We start from the raw sequence: 20,764 nt of genomic DNA on the forward strand, positions 1-20,764 counted from the left end.
CTTTCCTGTGCTCCAAGAACCTGTGAGGCCTCCCACCATCATGATCTCACTACAGCTCATCTCTAATCTCTATCATTGATTGACTTTCAGTTTGTTCTGCAGACAGAAACAGCTCTCCGCTGACAGACTCACTTTCACTTGTTTATTATCTGAAGAGTTAGGAAACGGTTCACATTTGAGTTTTAACATTAGAAGGAAACTGACTCTCTGAGCTGGACAAAAACATAATCAGTTATTGGACTTTTAAAGAAAATGCTTCTGATAAAATAGGCCTAATAATGTAGGTAATGCAATGTAATAATGTAGGGCGGTTGCTTGACATTATCAAATGCTTCTCTCACAGCTGGCCTGCTGGCAGTTTTAATCACTTCAATTGTATTTATGGTATCAAATCATAACAAGAGTTATCTCAAGACACTTTACAGTTAGAGTAGCTCTAGACCTCAGTCTATAATTTACAAAGACCCAACAACGACGGGGACGAGGTGGAGGTTTGTTGTTTTATATTAAAGATCAAATATCATGTAAAGAGATTCATTACTCGGCTGAGAATGACATAGAATGTATTTGTTTAGACGTAACACTGTCACCGCAAATGTGTTTTATTCTAATTGGTGTATATAGACCACCCTCTGCAAAATCTGTTTTCTTTGAAAAATTAAATGCTATACTAAGAGAATGCAGCTCAGATAAGGAAGTAATTATAATGGGTGATTTTAACATAAACTGGGATGATAAGTCAGTTAAAAAGGCACTGGAAAAAATCACAAATAAATTTGATCTCAGACAGTTAGTGAAGGGTCCAACCAGGATAACCCCATTATCCAGAACACAAATTGATTTAATTTTCAGCAATAAACCAGATAGAGTAATTAAATCATTCAACATGATCACAGGTTTATCAGATCATAACCTAATCCTCTTAGTTAGAAAACTCACAAAAAAGCGGGCCTATATGTCATCTAACGCAAAGTGCAGCCAATTTAGAATACCAAAAAGTGAATTATGTAATTATGAAAACGCAATTAAGAACATTAATTGGAATGAACTACTGTCTGGCTCAAATGTTGATGATGATACCCATGTGTTTTTATCTACAATTCAAAATATAACAGAACAATTTATCAAGAAAAGTAAAATCAAAGGTGACGGTAAATGTACTCTGCCCTGGATAAATGGTGATATACGGAAACTAATGAAGAAGAGAGACCTTGCTCTGCGAACATCTCTTAAGACAAAATTATTGAATGATAGACATATCTTCACTTCACTTAGAAATAAGGTAACAAAGGACATCCGAGCGGCTAAAGCTAATTTCTTTGTAAGTCTGATAGGGGAAGCAAAGGGAAATCCCAAACAAATCTGGGACAATTTAAAAAAATTAACTGGAAAGCTGCCTAATGACATAACAAAACAGATAGAAATTAACGACAACGGCTGCCTGGTAAAAGGAGCTGTAGAAACTGCAACTCTCCTTAACTCTTACTTTGTGAACTCTGTTAAGGAAATAGTAAACTGTAATTATCCTGCACTCCAAGATTTACCATCTATAGATGTCTCTCAACCGGTCTCTCAACCGGTCTTTTCTCTAACAGATGTCTCTGAATCTGTAGTAAAAAAAATTCTGAACTCTCTTAAAAATTCCAAATCAAAGGATGTTTTTGGACTGGATGCCATGTTTATAAAAAGTCATACAGATACCTTAATTAAGCCAATAACAAAGTTAATAAATGCTTTGATTACAGAAGGGAAATTTCCGAAAGATTGGAAGTCAGCCATAGTTGTCCCAGTCTATAAAACAGGGGACCCAACTGATGTGAGCAACTACAGGCCTATTAGTATCTTACCAGTTGTCTCAAAAATTGCAGAGAAATGTGTTGCTGAACAAATGACCACTCATCTCAACACCAGCCCTTACACACTGCATCCTATGCAATTTGGTTTTAAAGTAAATCATTCCACTGAGACGGCAAATTGCTTCCTCTTGGAAAACATTAAACTTAAATTAGATAAAGGAGGTGTTGTTGGGGCTATATTCCTGGATTTTAAAAAGGCATTTGATACTGTGAATCATCAAATACTTATCTCTAGACTAGCCAATTTTAATTTCTCATCTAATGTGTTGAACTGGATGAAGTCCTATCTTGCAGATAGGTTTCAGTGTGTAAGAGTGGGTAATGAAACATCACCCTTTATGATCAATGAGATGGGTGTGCCCCAAGGTTCTATCTTAGGACCTTTGTTGTTTAGCTTATACGTAAATGACTTACCATCAATTTGTAAGGGGTGTGAAGCTCAGATGTATGCAGATGATACTATAATATATGTCTATGCAAAAACTAAAAAAGAAGTAATTCGTAAACTTAATTTAGCAATGGAAAATGTAACTACATGGCTTCAAGATTCTCACCTGTGTCTAAATGCTAAGAAAACTGCTTGTATGTTTTTTTCTAAGACACACTCTACTGCAGATTGTGACCACAAAATCTATGTGTCTGGGGAGAATATTAAAGTTGTCTCTCATGTCAAATATCTTGGTATCATCCTTGACTCCAACTTGTCTTTCAAAAAACAAGTGAAAAAAGTAATCCGAATAACTAAATACAATATAGCCAATTTTAGATATATAAGAAGCTGCCTAACAACTTCAGCAGCAAAATTATATTTGGATTCAATGATTTTCCCTCATCTACTATATTGTATGACAAGCTGGACGCAAGCAAAAGATACAACCCTTAAGCCTGTTCTTTCTTTGTATAAACAGGCCCTCAAAGTGTTAGATAGAAAACACAATACTTATCATTATTGTAAAATTCTTAACAAACATGGCATCCTTAGTTGGGAAAATCTAATTAAATACAATGACATCTGCCTAATGTTTAAAATCCTGAATGGCAAAGCTCCTCCACCGCTCAATAATTTTATAAAACAAAAAAATTCTAACAATAGAACTACTCGGTCTGTACTGAGAGGGGACTGTGTAACCCCTTACAGGTCTAGCTCCTTCAGTCAATCGTGTTTTTCTGTTAGAGCCTCTAATAGATGGAACACTTTACCAAATGAAATAAGAAACTGCACCACCTACCATCATTTCACACGAAGTCTCAAGGCCTGGCTCTTGAGTAGTCAGAGTTGTGAACATTTTTAAACCAGTATCTTTTATATCATTGTTGTTATTACTGATAAACTGCTGCTAACATGTTTGATGTGTTGATATCTTGCCTGGTATCAAGTTTAACTCGCCCTGTATTTTTTCTTGGGGATGTATGAAAAATTAAATTGTATTTTAAATATTTCACCATCTTAACAATCAGTGTAATATTAACGCATACCTAACGACTGATTTAGCCTAGTATCATCATTTTATTACTGCTGCTACAGCTTTACATGGTTGAGCAGTGTTAGAAGATGGTTTAGGTCGATGTAACTATGTATTCTGATGTTTGTATTGGTTTCTTATGCTGAAGGTGGATACTGTTTGATGTATAGCTGTGCTGGGGTTTTTGATGCTTCCTGTGGCTCTGCATGGCAAGCTGAGAAAGCTTTTCTGTTGTTTTAGCTGTCTGTATGGTGTATGGTTGACTCTTACTTGAGTAGTTTAATCTGTACTAATGTCTCGTTGATTTTCTGTCTGTGTAGTTTAACCTGCACTAAAATCTTGCTGCTTCTTGCTGCTCTGGTCTAAAATCATCTGGCCGAAGGACTATAGTTGAAAATTAGCCGGCTGGCTAACACTGGCACATTTACAGAAATGTTGATTAATGTGTGTTGTCCTTTATAAATAAATAAATACAGAAATACAGAAACAATTCCAGTAATTCCCCCAGGAGCAAGCATTCAGTGTGACAGTGGTGAGAAAAACTCTCTTTTAGGAAGAAACCTGGGACAGACCCAGGCTCTTGGTAGGTGGTGTCTGATGGTGCTGGTTGGGGGTGTGATGAACAGTGGCAATAATAGTCACAATAAAGATAATGGAACTATGACTAGAAATAGTAGTTGTAGTAGTTCATGGCGTAGCAGGGCACTACAGGGCATAGCAGGGCGGAGAGCAGGACCACGGCGACAGCTGCAACCATGATTTAGGTGCCACCCTAATCCAAGGAAAACTGCTAGGCGAAAAAACATAAGGACTCCGGGGAATAAGCTCCCCTATAACGGCATAATTAAGAGCTGGTTCAAGGCAAACCTGAGCCAGTTCTATAAGGGTTGGTAGATGAATCTGACGACTATGAAGAGAAGCAGAGAAGATCCAGCTCTGCAAAGTTGCAGATCTTTTAGCTGCTTCTTTGAGCTCTTTCTCTCTCTTCTTCAGTTGTCTTTGTTGTGAAGGCACACAAAACTAACATTAGGCTATACATTTTGTTTTTTTAAATGCAAAATGTATTACATTAACCAGTTGGGACATTCATTTATCTTTTCATAACAAAATACGGCGACTTTCACTAAAGTCACATCTGATTGTTGGTTGAAAACTCAAGTAACATATTGACTGTAAACAACGTATAACCTAGCATGATCAAGATCAAGAGCCCAAACCATCCCGTCCCTGAGTCTCTCTCTTCTCTACAGAACACACGCTAATGTAACAGACGTAACGTAACGTAGCTACGTTAGCCTGCTGCTGCTACATAGGCTGTCATTAGCTTTGGTTGATAACGTAGCATTTTACCTTAATATAAGGCAATGCTGCGCGACGTGATGCAAACGTTACAAGCTGAAGCTGCACATTATTCAAAGCTCAAGTGGATTTTTTTGGTTACTATTCACACGGCATTTGTCATTATCGCCATAACTTTAAAAACTCACATGAAAGCAGCTAGAAAAGGGCTTTGCTTTCCCTCTCTTTCATATGCAGTACTCCGTATGAGAATATAAACAAAGTCATTTAGGCTCTTTCACCAGAGGGGCAGCTAAGCCAATCAGTTGCTTGGGCAACAATAGCCCGTACCTGTGCACGTCCCTGCACTGCAGGTTAAAAAAGTCCTGGTTTAGAGGCACATTACCGCCACCATGTGGACTGGAGTTGTGTAATTTTTCACTAGTCTCACTCGGCTGAGACAAGTGTGACACCTTGTGGTAAAATTCAGTATACCGGTTTGGTCCGGTATTTGGCTTAATATCAAACAGTTGACCATTATTACCGTTATACCACAGTTTACCAAGTGTTCCCCATTGTAGACCTCTGTTCTTCTACTAAAGAATATTCTTTATTAATCCCACGTCGCATTTCTTTGGCACCTAACTACTTCCATATTTTTCAACATAGAAACTTCATACAAACATTAAATTGTTCAGTGCAATTGGGAGATGCAGGCTATCATACAGAATTTTCATCACTTTTCTGAAATATTCAAAATTTCCCAGACAATTTTCCCCATTCAAAAAGTTCAAAACTGAAACATTTGCACACTTAATAATTTCTGTATAGGATCTTATTGTCATGTTATCTCTGCTGTTTTTTGCTGGTAACATGTTATCTTATTTGTGTTAAATTAATAAGTAAAGGAACATGAAAACTAGAGATCGCAATTTCTGAGAAAATTTGCTTTGTGAATGCTGGATGCTGATATATATATATATATATATATATATATATATATATATATATACATACATACATACATACATACATACATACATCTAAAATTTCCTTCATTTTGACATAAAATTGATGTACGGAGATTGAAAATTGTGAGAGCAAGTTAAAAACCTTTTTTCTGGGCTTCAAAGAAGTTTGTTCATTAACTCTCTCTCTCTCTGTTTGTCTTTTGTTATAGAAACAAAGAGGAAAAGAGGAACTCAAGTGTCATCACTGTGACAAATCCTTCACATCTGGATATTTAAAGATTCATCAGAGAGTTCACACTGGAGAGAAGCCGTACAGCTGTGATCAATGTGGGGCAGCTTTCACACAACAGAGTAACCTAAAAAAACATCAACGCATTCACACTGGAGAGAAGCCGTACAGCTGTGATTTATTTCAAGTGTGCCTAAAAAGCACGCTTTCACTGAGGACAGCTGTGATATGGGGCACTTTCAGAAAAGCCACCGACGTGTTCACACTGGAGAGAAGCCGTACTGGTGTGAACAATGTGGGAAAATGTTTTCTCAGAGTAGTCACCTTAAAAGACATCAACGCATTCACACTGGAGATAAACCTTACAGCTGTGATTTATGTGCTAAAACCTTTTCTCAGAGTGGTAACCTAGAAATCCACCGACGTGTTCACACTGGAGAGAAGCCGTACTGGTGTGAACAATGTGGGAAAATGTTTTCTCAGAGTAGTAGCCTTAAAAGACACCAGCTCATTCACACTGCCTCGTAGTGAAGATGTTTGAGAGCCAAGCTGTTTCCTCCTGCCTCCTCCTCATGCCCTGATAGCTGTGTTGTTATATTCTGATCTTCTCTCCACATTGAAGGCTGACCAGCAGTAACTTTATCTTCTGAACAGCATGGATGTTATCCTGGATCAGCTGGACGGTTTTCTGCCTTTCCTCAGAACTCTCGACTTTACACTTTTTTCGATGCTCATTTGACGCTTTTGTGACATTTATTTTTAATTTGTTTTTACATATTTTTGGAGATTTTCTATGCTAGTGTTGAAGCTGTTTTACCTCAATGTACCCACAGTGTGAGGGGGAAGGCCCAAAGGCGACCATTTAGTATTTCTCTGATGAAAGATGACATAGGCTGCTCTGCCTAAACGTTAAGAGGTTTAAAGATGTTTCAGTTGGAAAACGTAGGCATGTTTGAAATTTGGTAAAAACTTTGTTCTCATCTTTAGAAACATATTACATTCTTCTTTACTTTTCTTTTGCCTGACAGGAAGTCAGTCTAATTCTCATTTTAGGAATACATGTTTAAGGACTTTAGGATGCACAGAAACTCTCAAAATGTTGCAGCAATGTTCAAAATAGTAATTTCTCCGGGCTGCTTTCACATTTGGGCCTAGACGTGTCATGGCTGCTCTATAGGGCCCTCTTATTTGTTTTAGCCTTTGAACACATTTTTGACGCCCTTATATACTCCAAAACTCCCAAAAGTTGGCGCAAAAACCATAACGAGACTATACAGCGATTTGGTCCATGTGAGTTTAATAAGCACACCCTGATGCATGGAAGGCCATGCAAACATTCCTCTCATCATTACCGACATACTGGAAGTTGGCCATTTTTAATTGTATGCTCTCCAGTTATTGTTGTTTTGTAGTTTACCATCATATTATCTTCCTTTGTGGACTTTTCATTTAATAATCTTTACATTTCATATTCACTGTTTGTATTTTCTGTGACTGAATGTGGTTTTAAATCTGTTGAGGTCTGTTCAGACTGAAAGTAAAGACACAAAAGGTAACGTTTATGTCCACTAAAAGTTCTGTTTTTGCCACTGACAGACTCAGATTATTATTCTAAGTGTCTGACAACATTTCTGTTTTAATTAAGTCCGGTGGAAAAATAAATAAAAATGCTTTAAATGAATCTATATTTTGTCATTTCTCCTTATATGTCCACGTTATTTTAATTATAGAAATGCTGTACACAATATTTAATACTCAAGTAAAGTACAATCACCTTGAGTTAATTACAGTACTTGAGTAAATGTACTCAGTTACTCAGTTGACTAACATGAACTCTGGAAAGAAGGAACTGAATGTGTGGAACGTTTTGGACAAGGCTAATGATCTCAACATTTTTTACAAACGTTCTGACCTGGATTATGAAAGTAATGTGACCTGCTGCAGAGACCTGTCTATGTCATTACCATGTGACCCACTACAGGACAGAATAATAATTAACCCTAATGCTGTCACCACAGTTTTTAATGATGGTATTTCATCTTTTATTCTGAAAACATGTTTGGATGAGCTGACTCAGGCTTGGAGCCCTCTATTCCAACTCTCTGTTGATACATGTACCATCTCTACTATTTGGAAGACATCTGTTGTCATTCCTGTTCCTAAAAAAGCCTGCCCACAGCATAATAATGATTATAGAGCAGTAGTGCTGACATCAATAGTGATGAAATCATTAGAACGTATAATGGTTGGTCATTTAAGGAGCGAGGTACAGCATCTCTTGGACTCTTACCAATTTGCCTATAATAATGGCAGGGGGACTGACGATGCCTTAATCACAACTGTACACTCTATCTTAAAGCACCTTGAACATCCATCAGCTTATGTTTGATTATTATTCATGGACTTCAGCTCTGCATTCAACTGTGTTCTCCCTCAGACACTGTTATGTAAATGACAACAGATGGAGGTGAACCCTTCATTATTAGATGGTATGGTTCTTTTCTGACAGACAGGAAGCAGCAGGTAAGAGTCAACTCTACTCTTTCTGATACTCTGAACACAAGTACAGGTTCCCCCTCAAGGCTGTGGAAGCTCTCCTTTACTTTTTATAATATACACAAATGATTGAGAAACATCTATAGAAATAACCACATTATTACATTTTCAGATGATACGGCCATACTAAGTCTACTGACAAAATACTCAGACATTGCTATCTATAAACAGGAGATAGAGGAGGTAGTGAAGTGGTGCAACAGGCATAACCTGCTGCTTAATGTAAATACAACCAAAGAAATGATTTTTGACCCCAGGTCTAGAGGAGATCACAGCACACTCCAAACTGAAGGTGTACTTGTTGAGCAGGTAACAACATATAAGTATTTAGGTATACAATTAGACTGTTGCAGTGGTCCCATCAAGTGGAGTATGTTTGCTCAAAGATAAGTCAGCGTCTATATTTCTTAAGACGACTTAGAGTTCAAGGAGTGGACAAAGATATCATGCTACTGTTTTACAAGGCAGCCATTGAATCTATTGTTTGTTATGGCATTATGGCTTGGTTCGGTAACCTGACCGTTAAATTAAAATCACAGCTCCAAAACTTGATAAAAAGGGCTGGAAAAATAATTGGCCAAATGCCACCTACTCCTCTTCAGGAGCTCTTTGAGGAGGCGGTGAGGAAACAGGGTCTCAAAATCACCAACGACCCAAATCACGTCCTGTAGAGTGAGGATGAGCTGATGGCTTCAGGTTACCAAACTGCAAGCTTAACAGCTATACATTCTCATTTGTGCTGCTGTCAATCAAATTCATGAATAATACGATGTATGTGTGTGTATTGGCTGCAGTGATGTATGCGTGACTAATACTAATATATAATATTTGTGGTACTTACCATTATGGTTATAGGATGTGCAATGCCTGATAAGGTACTGGTGCAATATATATATATATATATATATATATATATATATATATATATATATATATATATATACTCTTTTTGTGTATTGTGGAACTGACTGTTGTCATTTCTTATTGTTTGTGTTTTATCTTGTATTTGTCTGTCTTTTGCTATGTTTTGTATATCATATATATGTGGGGATGTGTTGTGGGTTCTCTTCTGTTCTTCTTCTGTTAATGTGAGGAAAGGTGGGGGGGGGGGGGGGATTGTGTGTGGTTATTAGATGTTCATTGAAGCATTGGATGAGATAATGTATGATTATGTTTCTATGTAGGTTAACTGTATGTTTATTGTGTATTTATATGTGAATTCCCAAGATGAATTTCTCCAACAGGAGACAATAAAGGCTTATGAAGGTTTGCTTCTTTTCTTCGTCTTAAAAAAAGATAGAAAAAAATGTAAGTCCTTTTAGGATTACTCATCCCTTAAATTAAAAAGCCTTAAAAAGTAGTGGGCTAAACACTGAATCAGCTGTTCCTCTAAAACATCAGCGTGGCGTCTGAATACTCTGATCAGCTGTTTGGTGCATGTGCACAAACAACTGAGCTGTCAGCACTTTGAAAGTGAAGTAATATTTGAATTCCTCTATAAAGTCAGAGAGTTGCTCCATATCTGTGGGCTTTAAGATCTTTTAAGATGTTATATGGGTTTAAAAAGGTTTGAAGAAGATTTAAGGGGCAACAGAAGCAAAAAAACAACAAACTATAAACTGTGTTTGTCTGCAGGTTGATGAAGGTGAAGTTTCTCTGTTGATCAGCAGTAGATGGTCCAGTGGGGAAGGACGCTGAGCGTTAACCAGGAGACACTGGTTCTAACCCCGCCTATAGTACGCTACACAGGAGTGTTTAGGATGAATGAATGTGATCAACTTATGAATTTAAAAAAATATGAAGTAAGTCACATTAAAGTTGTTCTCCATCTGCAAGAATTAAAGTATTTGAAGGTGTAAAAGCCCTTAACATATACAGAATAACATCCCAGGTAAATACACTTTGGCATCTTCCAGTTAGTCGAACTTCCAGTTAACAACTTTAGAGCAGTTATCTGTCGGCAAAGCATACATACATCCCCCGGTAAGCCCTGCCACGGCCTCCCGGGTCCACTGAGAGAGGGTGAATCATTGAGTCTTCACATGTTCCCTCACATGTAAACATCTTGATTTCTTCTGTGTATTTTGATTTGATCAGTTCATTAGTTTGTCTTTAGTTTCTAATGTCCTGCAGTTTTCTCACTCCGTCACTTGATGGAGCTGTTGACCTGTTTTTGGGAATTATTGACTTTGGCAGAAGTTGGAGAAAACCATCAGGTTTATTAAAAAAAAAACACAACTTACAACTACATATACACATATATTAACTTTAAAGCAAACACACAGTAGCCTACCTGTCTGTATCTGTATGTTTATATAATATGTTGATATTTAGAGGATAACTTATGTATATTTCAACCTGGACTCTATCTCCCCATGGTTCTGGGTCTAAGTGACTGATGGGAACAACAATCTCTGGAACTAGTCCAGTATTAAAGGGGTGATTAAGTGATTATATAGGGTACTGTTCCTTAAGGTCTCCTAATAGTGTATGTAACATTGGTTGGGCTGAAAATTGCCCGAATGCTATTTTATTAGGCCCTTAACTACCCTGTGAATATGGCTCTATTTGGAACAAGAGCTTTTCTTCCAAATATGGTATGCTCATGAATATTTAGATGAGCTGCGCACTGATTGGTTTGAGCGAACCCCATAGGAACACATTGGAGACGAGACAGCAGGTCTCTTATTTCAGACACTGCAAAGTTATACATTGTTTGTCGGGCTATTTCGTTATTAAATTCACTTCTGAGACTTTTTTAAGCGAGAAATCAACTATGTAAAGCTCAAATATGGGCCGTTTTACGAAAATTGATGGCTAATTGCAAATTTGGTAAGACGTGTCGGACTTTAGCTAGGAGCTCCACACAGTCTGACGAGAAAGCGGCAACCTCCATACCCAGTGAAAGTCACCGTTTCCCTGGGTACTGGACTACTGGAATACTCTGGGCTGGCTGCCAGCTGCCGGCATAACAGAGTAGCTATATTTACGGTTTGAATTTCGTCACGCCACTTATATAACATCTACCCCAAGGTCTTATAAAGCTAACAATGGTGTCCGATTTCAATTTAATGAATTTTTGTGAATTTCAGAGGTCTAAGAGGAGGCTAGCTAGCTCTCATTGATAGAGCTCCATCTAGCCGCAGGTTTTATCAATGAGACTCGCGGACAAGAGGCGTTTATTTCCCCGATCGTTTGTTTAAATAACTCAACACATTATAATTACACACATTATAAGATGAACTGGAACCTGCGGTAAGAGATTGCTGGCGTAACAAGCTCGCTGACCGCGCTCTCACTCACACACACCGGCCATTTAGCAGGAAGAGGGGAGCTGCAGGCCCTGGTGCTCTGTCAGGGCAGCTGCGTTTGGTAGTCCATTAACTCAAAAAACGGTGACTTTGCGCGGGTATGGAGTGCCGTGGGCTGCTAGCTGTGACAGAGCTCCATCTACCTCACAGCAGGCCGGGGTCTGTGAAGGCAGGCAGGCCGGGCGGCGAGGCAGCAACGGCTGCTGAACTCCGACACACAGTCGGACAAAATTTGCAATCAGTTTTCGTAAAACAGCCCATATTTGACCTCTACATAGTTGATTTCTCGCATAAAAAAGTCTCAGAAGTGAATTTAGTGGTAAAATAGCAGATGAACAATGTATACAATTTCTGAGATCTGTGCGACCTAGATTCAGAAGACTAAGCTGACCTCAGATCAGTGGTGTAGCCTATGTAAATGTTGGGGCGTGACAAAGATAGAGACTAGAGCCAAAAAAGGAGGAGCCACCGAGTTGACGTCAACTAGGCGGCTCGTTGAGATTTGCCCGTTTTCAGAGGCAGTTTCAAAATGTGAGATTTGCAGAGGAAAGAGGTGTCAATGAGGTTCTATGTATGTCCTAGTTACCCACGAAACTGTCATTATTCAACTATGACAAGGTAAAATTGGTTTTGCATTCCCTTTTAGCGAAGAACAAAGAAGTTGTTGTAACTTGAGTGTACGTTGTCGTATCTGCCCGAAATTTGTCAGGATTGACAAGGGTCCAGGTCTGAGGACATGTACAGGCCAATATTGACTTTTGGTCATAGCGCCCCCCGCTGGCAACAGGAAATGCGCCTTATATGACAAACATCATCCGATTTACATGAAACTTATAATGTGTGGTCTACATGTGATACTGAGCTGCCCCCTATACTTTAACCACGCCCATTTACTCAGGCCACGCCCCCTTTCATAACATTTGAACTGTTTAACCCTTGTGTTGTCCTTCATGTCACGGGGCCACATGGCGCGATAGTAATGATAACGCGTCGCTGTCGTCGTCGCGATACGACGATAATGATAATAGCTGCGGCGACAAATACCCACCTCGAAAGGGAACCAGCTGCTCGTCCACGGTCACGTCGGGGCCCGGGTTGTAGAGGCGAGGCAGCCGCCGCGCCCAGGCGTCCCACACGTCCCACACGTCCCACACGTCCCACACATCTCGTATGGCCGCCAGTTTGTCCGCGGCTCGTCTGGCGGCTCTCGTCTCGTAGTCGTTGAATCGCAGCAGTCGCGAGAACGCGTGGAACCACTTGAAAATGGCCCTGCCGCTCTCCTCGTGCCACAGACTCTCCAGGGCCTCGTTTCGGGAACTGTACACGCCGGCGGAGGAGGGTCTTGTTTTTGCTGTTCGTCTTGGTCGTGTCGTTCGTCTTGGTCTCGGTCATGTTGGTCTTGTTCGTCGTCGTCGTCGTCCATTTGTTGTTGCTCGTACTCTTCGTATTCGGCACGACGGCGGCGAGGTCCAGGGCGACGTCGTGAGGACCATTCGATCTCGCCGTTTCTCGACGTGAACCTTTCACTCTCCTCCTCCTCTTCTTGCTCCGCATCCTGCTCCTCGTCGTGTTGGCGCTCGTTGTCTTCATCTCCCCTTTGCTGTCCACCCTCCTGTGCTGCGTTTGCCCCTCGTTCTTCTCCTCGTTCGTCGTCCTGCTCGTCGTCATCGTCCTCTCTGTCTTCTTCAAACATTGCTCACCAGACACCCACGTCAGTCAGTTTCATCGGTTAGGTAAGCTTACATGCCTTTCAGTAGCAGTTCCACCTCATGGTTGGTCCAAGCAAGTACATCCCTGGGCTTACTTTTCGCCATTGTTGTTCTTTCTCCAAATTCTTATCAGTATTTAAATAACATAATTGAGCATATTTTAATAAAAAAATATTTCAATGTTTATGTATATTCTTATACTCTCATTGTTGTTCTTAGCCTTATTGTTCTTACCTTAGCTGAGCCTCAACCTCTTAGCCTCATTGTTGTTGTTTTACGTTCCTGGATCTGTCTTACGTTCCTGCTTCCTTCCTACGTATTTAAATAACATAATTGAGCATATAGTAATATAAAAATATTTAAATGTTTATGTAATTCTTATACTCTAATTGTTGTTCTTAGCCTCATTGTTCTTACCTTAGCTGAGCCTCAACCTCTTAGCCTCGTTGTTGTTTTACGTTCCTGGATCCTGAGTTAGGTGATCATATCGTCACTGTAAAGCTCTCTTTGATAGCAGGAACATGCTCAGTGCTGCTGTAAAACTTTTGTCTTTCTTGGACTATATGCTCTCTAATAGTTTTTTTTCTTAAAAACGCATATCCTTTCCCATGGTTAGGCCTCGTATCCACACTACGCCGGCAAACGTAGTAGTGTCGATGTAGCCTTGGTAAATAATTAGCAGCTGATAGATAAATCTCCCCGTCGGGGAATCGAACCCCGGTCTTCCGCGTGACAGGCGGAGATACTGTCCACTATACTAACGAGGACTGCCCAAACTCTAAATTTGGCACGGCACTCGCTAGGTGGCGCCATAACAGCATTTAGGCTACAGTGAATATATGTCGAAACATTTAGATTCACTACATATTCACTGTCACTCATATCCATGACAGAGCAGCTATGACTGAATCCTGTTTAACATATCTATGTGTCAAAAATAAACATGTGAAACGGCATTTTGAACATTTGCAGTAAAATGTGATTGGTGCATTTCCCCACGAACATGCTAAAAAACCCTTTTCATCAGTTTCCGTAGTGTAGTGGTTATCACGTTCGCCTAACACGCGAAAGGTCCCCAGTTCGAAACTGGGTGGAAACACATTTCTTTGTTCGTGTTTACTTCGCACAATCAAACTCTGCTGAGTGAAAATCTCAATAACCTGCATGAAAAACTCCCTGTCGTGAAATTGTGGCTAGGCCTATCGAAGTGTCCATAGTACATTCGCCTAACACGGAAAATGTCTCTTATCCTCTCATTGTTCTTACCGTAGCTGAGCCTCAACCTCTTAGCCTCATTGGTGTTATTTTACGTTCCTGGATCCGTCTTACGTTCCTGCTTCCTTCCTACGTATTTAAATAACATAATTGAGCATATTGTTATAAAAAATATTTAAATGTTTATGTAATTCTTATACTCTAATTGTTGTTCTTAGCCTCATTGTTCTTACCTTAGCTGAGCCTCAACCTCTTAGCCTCATTGTTGTTGTTTTACGTTCCTGGATCCTGAGGTAGGTGATCATATCGTCATTGTAAATCTCTCTTTGATAGCAGGAACATGCTCAATGCTGCTGTAAAACTTTTGTCTTTCTTGGACTATATCCACTTTAATACTGTTTTCCTTAAAAAAGCATATCTTTTACTATGTTTAGGCCTTGTATCCACACGACTCCAGCATTTCCGCGACCCTTACACAAAGACATTTGGAAATATTGCTCACCCCGTTTAAGTTTGAAAACTGCAGAGGTGCGTTGTAGTCTGTACAGGCAGAACCGGAGAACTTTGGAAAGTAATGCAGACACCCACGTCAGTCAGTTTCATCGGTTAGGTAAGCTTACATGCCTTTCAGTAGCAGTTCCACCTCATGGTTGGTCCAAGCAAGTAAATCCCTGGGCTTACTTTTCGCCATTGTTGTTCTTTCTCCAAATTCTTATCAGTATTTAAATAACATAATTGAGCATATTTTAATAAAAAAATATTTCAATATTTATGTATATTCTTATACTCTCATTGTTGTTCTTAGCCTCATTGTTCTTACCGTAGCTGAGCCTCAACCTCTGAGCCTCATTGTTGTTGTTTTACGCTCGTGGATCTGTCTTACATTCCTGCTTCCTCTCCTTCCTTCCTGCCTTCCTTCCTAAGAACTGTGAAACTTTTGTCTTTCTTGGACTATATCCACTTTAATACTGCTTTCCTTAAAAAAGCATATCTTTTACTATGTTTAGGCCTTGTATCCACACGACTCCAGCATTTCCGCGACCCTTACACAAAGACATTTGGAAATATTGCTCACCCCGTTTAAGTTTGAAAACTGCAGAGGTGCGTTGTAGTCTGTACAGGCAGAACCGGAGAACTTTGGAAAGTAATGCAGACACCCACGTCAGTCAGTTTCATCGGTTAGGTAAGCTTACATGCCTTTCAGTAGCAGTTCCACCTCATGGTTGGTCCAAGCAAGTAAATCCCTGGGCTTACTTTTCGCCATTGTTGTTCTTTCTCCAAATTCTTATCAGTATTTAAATAACATAATTGAGCATATTTTAATAAAAAAATATTTCAATATTTATGTAAATTCTTATACTCTCATTGTTGTTCTTAGCCTCATTGTTCTTACCGTAGCTGAGCCTCAACCTCTGAGCCTCATTGTTGTTGTTTTACGCTCGTGGATCTGTCTTACATTCCTGCTTCCTTCCTTCCTTCCTTCCTCAAGAACTGTGAAACTTTTGTCTTTCTTGGACTATATCCACTTTAATACTGCTTTCCTTAAAAAAGCATATCTTTTGCTATGTTTAGGCCTTGTATCCACACGACTCCGGCATTTCCGCGACCCTTACACAAAGACATTTGGAAATATTGCTCACCCCGTTTAAGTTTGAAAACTGCAGAGTTGCGTTGTAGTCTGTACAGGCAGAACCGGAGAACTTTGGAAACTAATGCAGACACCCACGTCAGTCAGTTTCATCGGTTAGGTAAGCTTACATGCCTTTCAGTAGCAGTTCCACCTCATGGTTGGTCCAAGCAAGTAAATCCCTGGGCTTACTTTTCGCCATTGTTGTTCTTTCTCCAAATTCTTATCAGTATTTAAATAACATAATTGAGCATATTTTAATAAAAAAATATTTCAATATTTATGTAAATTCTTATACTCTCATTGTTGTTCTTAGCCTCATTGTTCTTACCGTAGCTGAGCCTCAACCTCTGAGCCTCATTGTTGTTGTTTTACGCTCGTGGATCTGTCTTACATTCCTGCTTCCTTCCTTCCTTCCTTCCTTCCTAAGAACTGTGAAACTTTTGTCTTTCTTGGACTATATCCACTTTAATACTGCTTTCCTTAAAAAAGCATATCTTTTGCTATGTTTAGGCCTTGTATCCACACTACTCCGGCATTTCCGCGACCCTTACACAAAGACATTTGGAAACATTGCTCACCCCGTTTAAGTTTGAAAACTGCAGGGTTGCGTTGTAGTCTGTACAGGCAGAACCGGAGAACTTTGGAAACTAATGCAGACACCCACGTCAGTCAGTTTCATCGGTTAGGTAAGCTTACATGCCTTTCAGTAGCAGTTCCACCTCATGGTTGGTCCAAGCAAGTACATCCCTGGGCTTACTTTTCGCCATTGTTGTTCTTTCTCCAAATTCTTATCAGTATTTAAATAACATAATTGAGCATATTTTAATAAAAAAATATTTCAATGTTTATGTATATTCTTATACTCTCATTGTTGTTCTTAGCCTTATTGTTCTTACCTTAGCTGAGCCTCAACCTCTTAGCCTCATTGTTGTTGTTTTACGTTCCTGGATCTGTCTTACGTTCCTGCTTCCTTCCTACGTATTTAAATAACATAATTGAGCATATAGTAATATAAAAATATTTAAATGTTTATGTAATTCTTATACTCTAATTGTTGTTCTTAGCCTCATTGTTCTTACCTTAGCTGAGCCTCAACCTCTTAGCCTCGTTGTTGTTTTACGTTCCTGGATCCTGAGTTAGGTGATCATATCGTCACTGTAAAGCTCTCTTTGATAGCAGGAACATGCTCAGTGCTGCTGTAAAACTTTTGTCTTTCTTGGACTATATGCTCTCTAATAGTTTTTTTTCTTAAAAACGCATATCCTTTCCCATGGTTAGGCCTCGTATCCACACTACGCCGGCAAACGTAGTAGTGTCGATGTAGCCTTGGTAAATAATTAGCAGCTGATAGATAAATCTCCCCGTCGGGGAATCGAACCCCGGTCTTCCGCGTGACAGGCGGAGATACTGTCCACTATACTAACGAGGACTGCCCAAACTCTAAATTTGGCACGGCACTCGCTAGGTGGCGCCATAACAGCATTTAGGCTACAGTGAATATATGTCGAAACATTTAGATTCACTACATATTCACTGTCACTCATATCCATGACAGAGCAGCTATGACTGAATCCTGTTTAACATATCTATGTGTCAAAAATAAACATGTGAAACGGCATTTTGAACATTTGCAGTAAAATGTGATTGGTGCATTTCCCCACGAACATGCTAAAAAACCCTTTTCATCAGTTTCCGTAGTGTAGTGGTTATCACGTTCGCCTAACACGCGAAAGGTCCCCAGTTCGAAACTGGGTGGAAACACATTTCTTTGTTCGTGTTTACTTCGCACAATCAAACTCTGCTGAGTGAAAATCTCAATAACCTGCATGAAAAACTCCCTGTCGTGAAATTGTGGCTAGGCCTATCGAAGTGTCCATAGTACATTCGCCTAACACGGAAAATGTCTCTTATCCTCTCATTGTTCTTACCGTAGCTGAGCCTCAACCTCTTAGCCTCATTGGTGTTATTTTACGTTCCTGGATCCGTCTTACGTTCCTGCTTCCTTCCTACGTATTTAAATAACATAATTGAGCATATTGTTATAAAAAAATATTTAAATGTTTATGTAATTCTTATACTCTAATTGTTGTTCTTAGCCTCATTGTTCTTACCTTAGCTGAGCCTCAACCTCTTAGCCTCATTGTTGTTGTTTTACGTTCCTGGATCCTGAGGTAGGTGATCATATCGTCATTGTAAATCTCTCTTTGATAGCAGGAACATGCTCAATGCTGCTGTAAAACTTTTGTCTTTCTTGGACTATATCCACTTTAATACTGTTTTCCTTAAAAAAGCATATCTTTTACTATGTTTAGGCCTTGTATCCACACGACTCCAGCATTTCCGCGACCCTTACACAAAGACATTTGGAAATATTGCTCACCCCGTTTAAGTTTGAAAACTGCAGAGGTGCGTTGTAGTCTGTACAGGCAGAACCGGAGAACTTTGGAAAGTAATGCAGACACCCACGTCAGTCAGTTTCATCGGTTAGGTAAGCTTACATGCCTTTCAGTAGCAGTTCCACCTCATGGTTGGTCCAAGCAAGTAAATCCCTGGGCTTACTTTTCGCCATTGTTGTTCTTTCTCCAAATTCTTATCAGTATTTAAATAACATAATTGAGCATATTTTAATAAAAAAATATTTCAATATTTATGTAAATTCTTATACTCTCATTGTTGTTCTTAGCCTCATTGTTCTTACCGTAGCTGAGCCTCAACCTCTGAGCCTCATTGTTGTTGTTTTACGCTCGTGGATCTGTCTTACATTCCTGCTTCCTTCCTTCCTTCCTTCCTTCCTTCCTAAGAACTGTGAAACTTTTGTCTTTCTTGGACTATATCCACTTTAATACTGCTTTCCTTAAAAAAGCATATCTTTTGCTATGTTTAGGCCTTGTATCCACACTACTCCGGCATTTCCGCGACCCTTACACAAAGACATTTGGAAACATTGCTCACCCCGTTTAAGTTTGAAAACTGCAGGGTTGCGTTGTAGTCTGTACAGGCAGAACCGGAGAACTTTGGAAACTAATGCAGACACCCACGTCAGTCAGTTTCATCGGTTAGGTAAGCTTACATGCCTTTCAGTAGCAGTTCCACCTCATGGTTGGTCCAAGCAAGTACATCCCTGGGCTTACTTTTCGCCATTGTTGTTCTTTCTCCAAATTCTTATCAGTATTTAAATAACATAATTGAGCATATTTTAATAAAAAAATATTTCAATGTTTATGTATATTCTTATACTCTCATTGTTGTTCTTAGCCTTATTGTTCTTACCTTAGCTGAGCCTCAACCTCTTAGCCTCATTGTTGTTGTTTTACGTTCCTGGATCTGTCTTACGTTCCTGCTTCCTTCCTACGTATTTAAATAACATAATTGAGCATATAGTAATATAAAAATATTTAAATGTTTATGTAATTCTTATACTCTAATTGTTGTTCTTAGCCTCATTGTTCTTACCTTAGCTGAGCCTCAACCTCTTAGCCTCGTTGTTGTTTTACGTTCCTGGATCCTGAGTTAGGTGATCATATCGTCACTGTAAAGCTCTCTTTGATAGCAGGAACATGCTCAGTGCTGCTGTAAAACTTTTGTCTTTCTTGGACTATATGCTCTCTAATAGTTTTTTTTCTTAAAAACGCATATCCTTTCCCATGGTTAGGCCTCGTATCCACACTACGCCGGCAAACGTAGTAGTGTCGATGTAGCCTTGGTAAATAATTAGCAGCTGATAGATAAATCTCCCCGTCGGGGAATCGAACCCCGGTCTTCCGCGTGACAGGCGGAGATACTGTCCACTATACTAACGAGGACTGCCCAAACTCTAAATTTGGCACGGCACTCGCTAGGTGGCGCCATAACAGCATTTAGGCTACAGTGAATATATGTCGAAACATTTAGATTCACTACATATTCACTGTCACTCATATCCATGACAGAGCAGCTATGACTGAATCCTGTTTAACATATCTATGTGTCAAAAATAAACATGTGAAACGGCATTTTGAACATTTGCAGTAAAATGTGATTGGTGCATTTCCCCACGAACATGCTAAAAAACCCTTTTCATCAGTTTCCGTAGTGTAGTGGTTATCACGTTCGCCTAACACGTGAAAGGTCCCCAGTTCGAAACTGGGTGGAAACACATTTCTTTGTTCGTGTTTACTTCGCACAATCAAACTCTGCTGAGTGAAAATCTCAATAACCTGCATGAAAAACTCCCTGTCGTGAAATTGTGGCTAGGCCTATCGAAGTGTCCATAGTACATTCGCCTAACACGGAAAATGTCTCTTATCCTCTCATTGTTCTTACCGTAGCTGAGCCTCAACCTCTTAGCCTCATTGGTGTTATTTTACGTTCCTGGATCCGTCTTACGTTCCTGCTTCCTTCCTACGTATTTAAATAACATAATTGAGCATATTGTTATAAAAAAATATTTAAATGTTTATGTAATTCTTATACTCTAATTGTTGTTCTTAGCCTCATTGTTCTTACCTTAGCTGAGCCTCAACCTCTTAGCCTCATTGTTGTTGTTTTACGTTCCTGGATCCTGAGG

General features: G+C 39.5%; 6 non-coding genes across 6 annotated transcripts; 3 read left to right on the forward strand and 3 right to left on the reverse strand.

Moving 5' to 3' along the window:
- Positions 1–14,068: 14,068 nt before the first annotated feature.
- trnad-guc lies at positions 14,069–14,140 on the reverse strand. Its single transcript has one exon. It is a non-coding gene; the product is annotated as a tRNA-Asp (tRNA).
- Positions 14,141–14,399: 259 nt separating this feature from the next.
- Positions 14,400–14,472, forward strand: trnav-aac. The gene has a single exon. It is a non-coding gene; the product is annotated as a tRNA-Val (tRNA).
- A 3,103-nt stretch (positions 14,473–17,575) lies between these two features.
- Positions 17,576–17,647, reverse strand: trnad-guc. The gene has a single exon. It is a non-coding gene; the product is annotated as a tRNA-Asp (tRNA).
- A 259-nt stretch (positions 17,648–17,906) lies between these two features.
- Positions 17,907–17,979, forward strand: trnav-aac. Its single transcript has one exon. It is a non-coding gene; the product is annotated as a tRNA-Val (tRNA).
- Positions 17,980–19,949: 1,970 nt separating this feature from the next.
- trnad-guc lies at positions 19,950–20,021 on the reverse strand. The gene has a single exon. It is a non-coding gene; the product is annotated as a tRNA-Asp (tRNA).
- Positions 20,022–20,280: 259 nt separating this feature from the next.
- Positions 20,281–20,353, forward strand: trnav-aac. The gene has a single exon. It is a non-coding gene; the product is annotated as a tRNA-Val (tRNA).
- The last annotated feature ends 411 nt before the right edge of the window (positions 20,354–20,764 follow it).

The sequence above is a fragment of the Sander lucioperca genome, chromosome 19 (genome assembly GCF_008315115.2).
Source record: "Sander lucioperca isolate FBNREF2018 chromosome 19, SLUC_FBN_1.2, whole genome shotgun sequence".
NCBI classification, from domain to species: Eukaryota; Metazoa; Chordata; class Actinopteri; order Perciformes; family Percidae; genus Sander; species Sander lucioperca.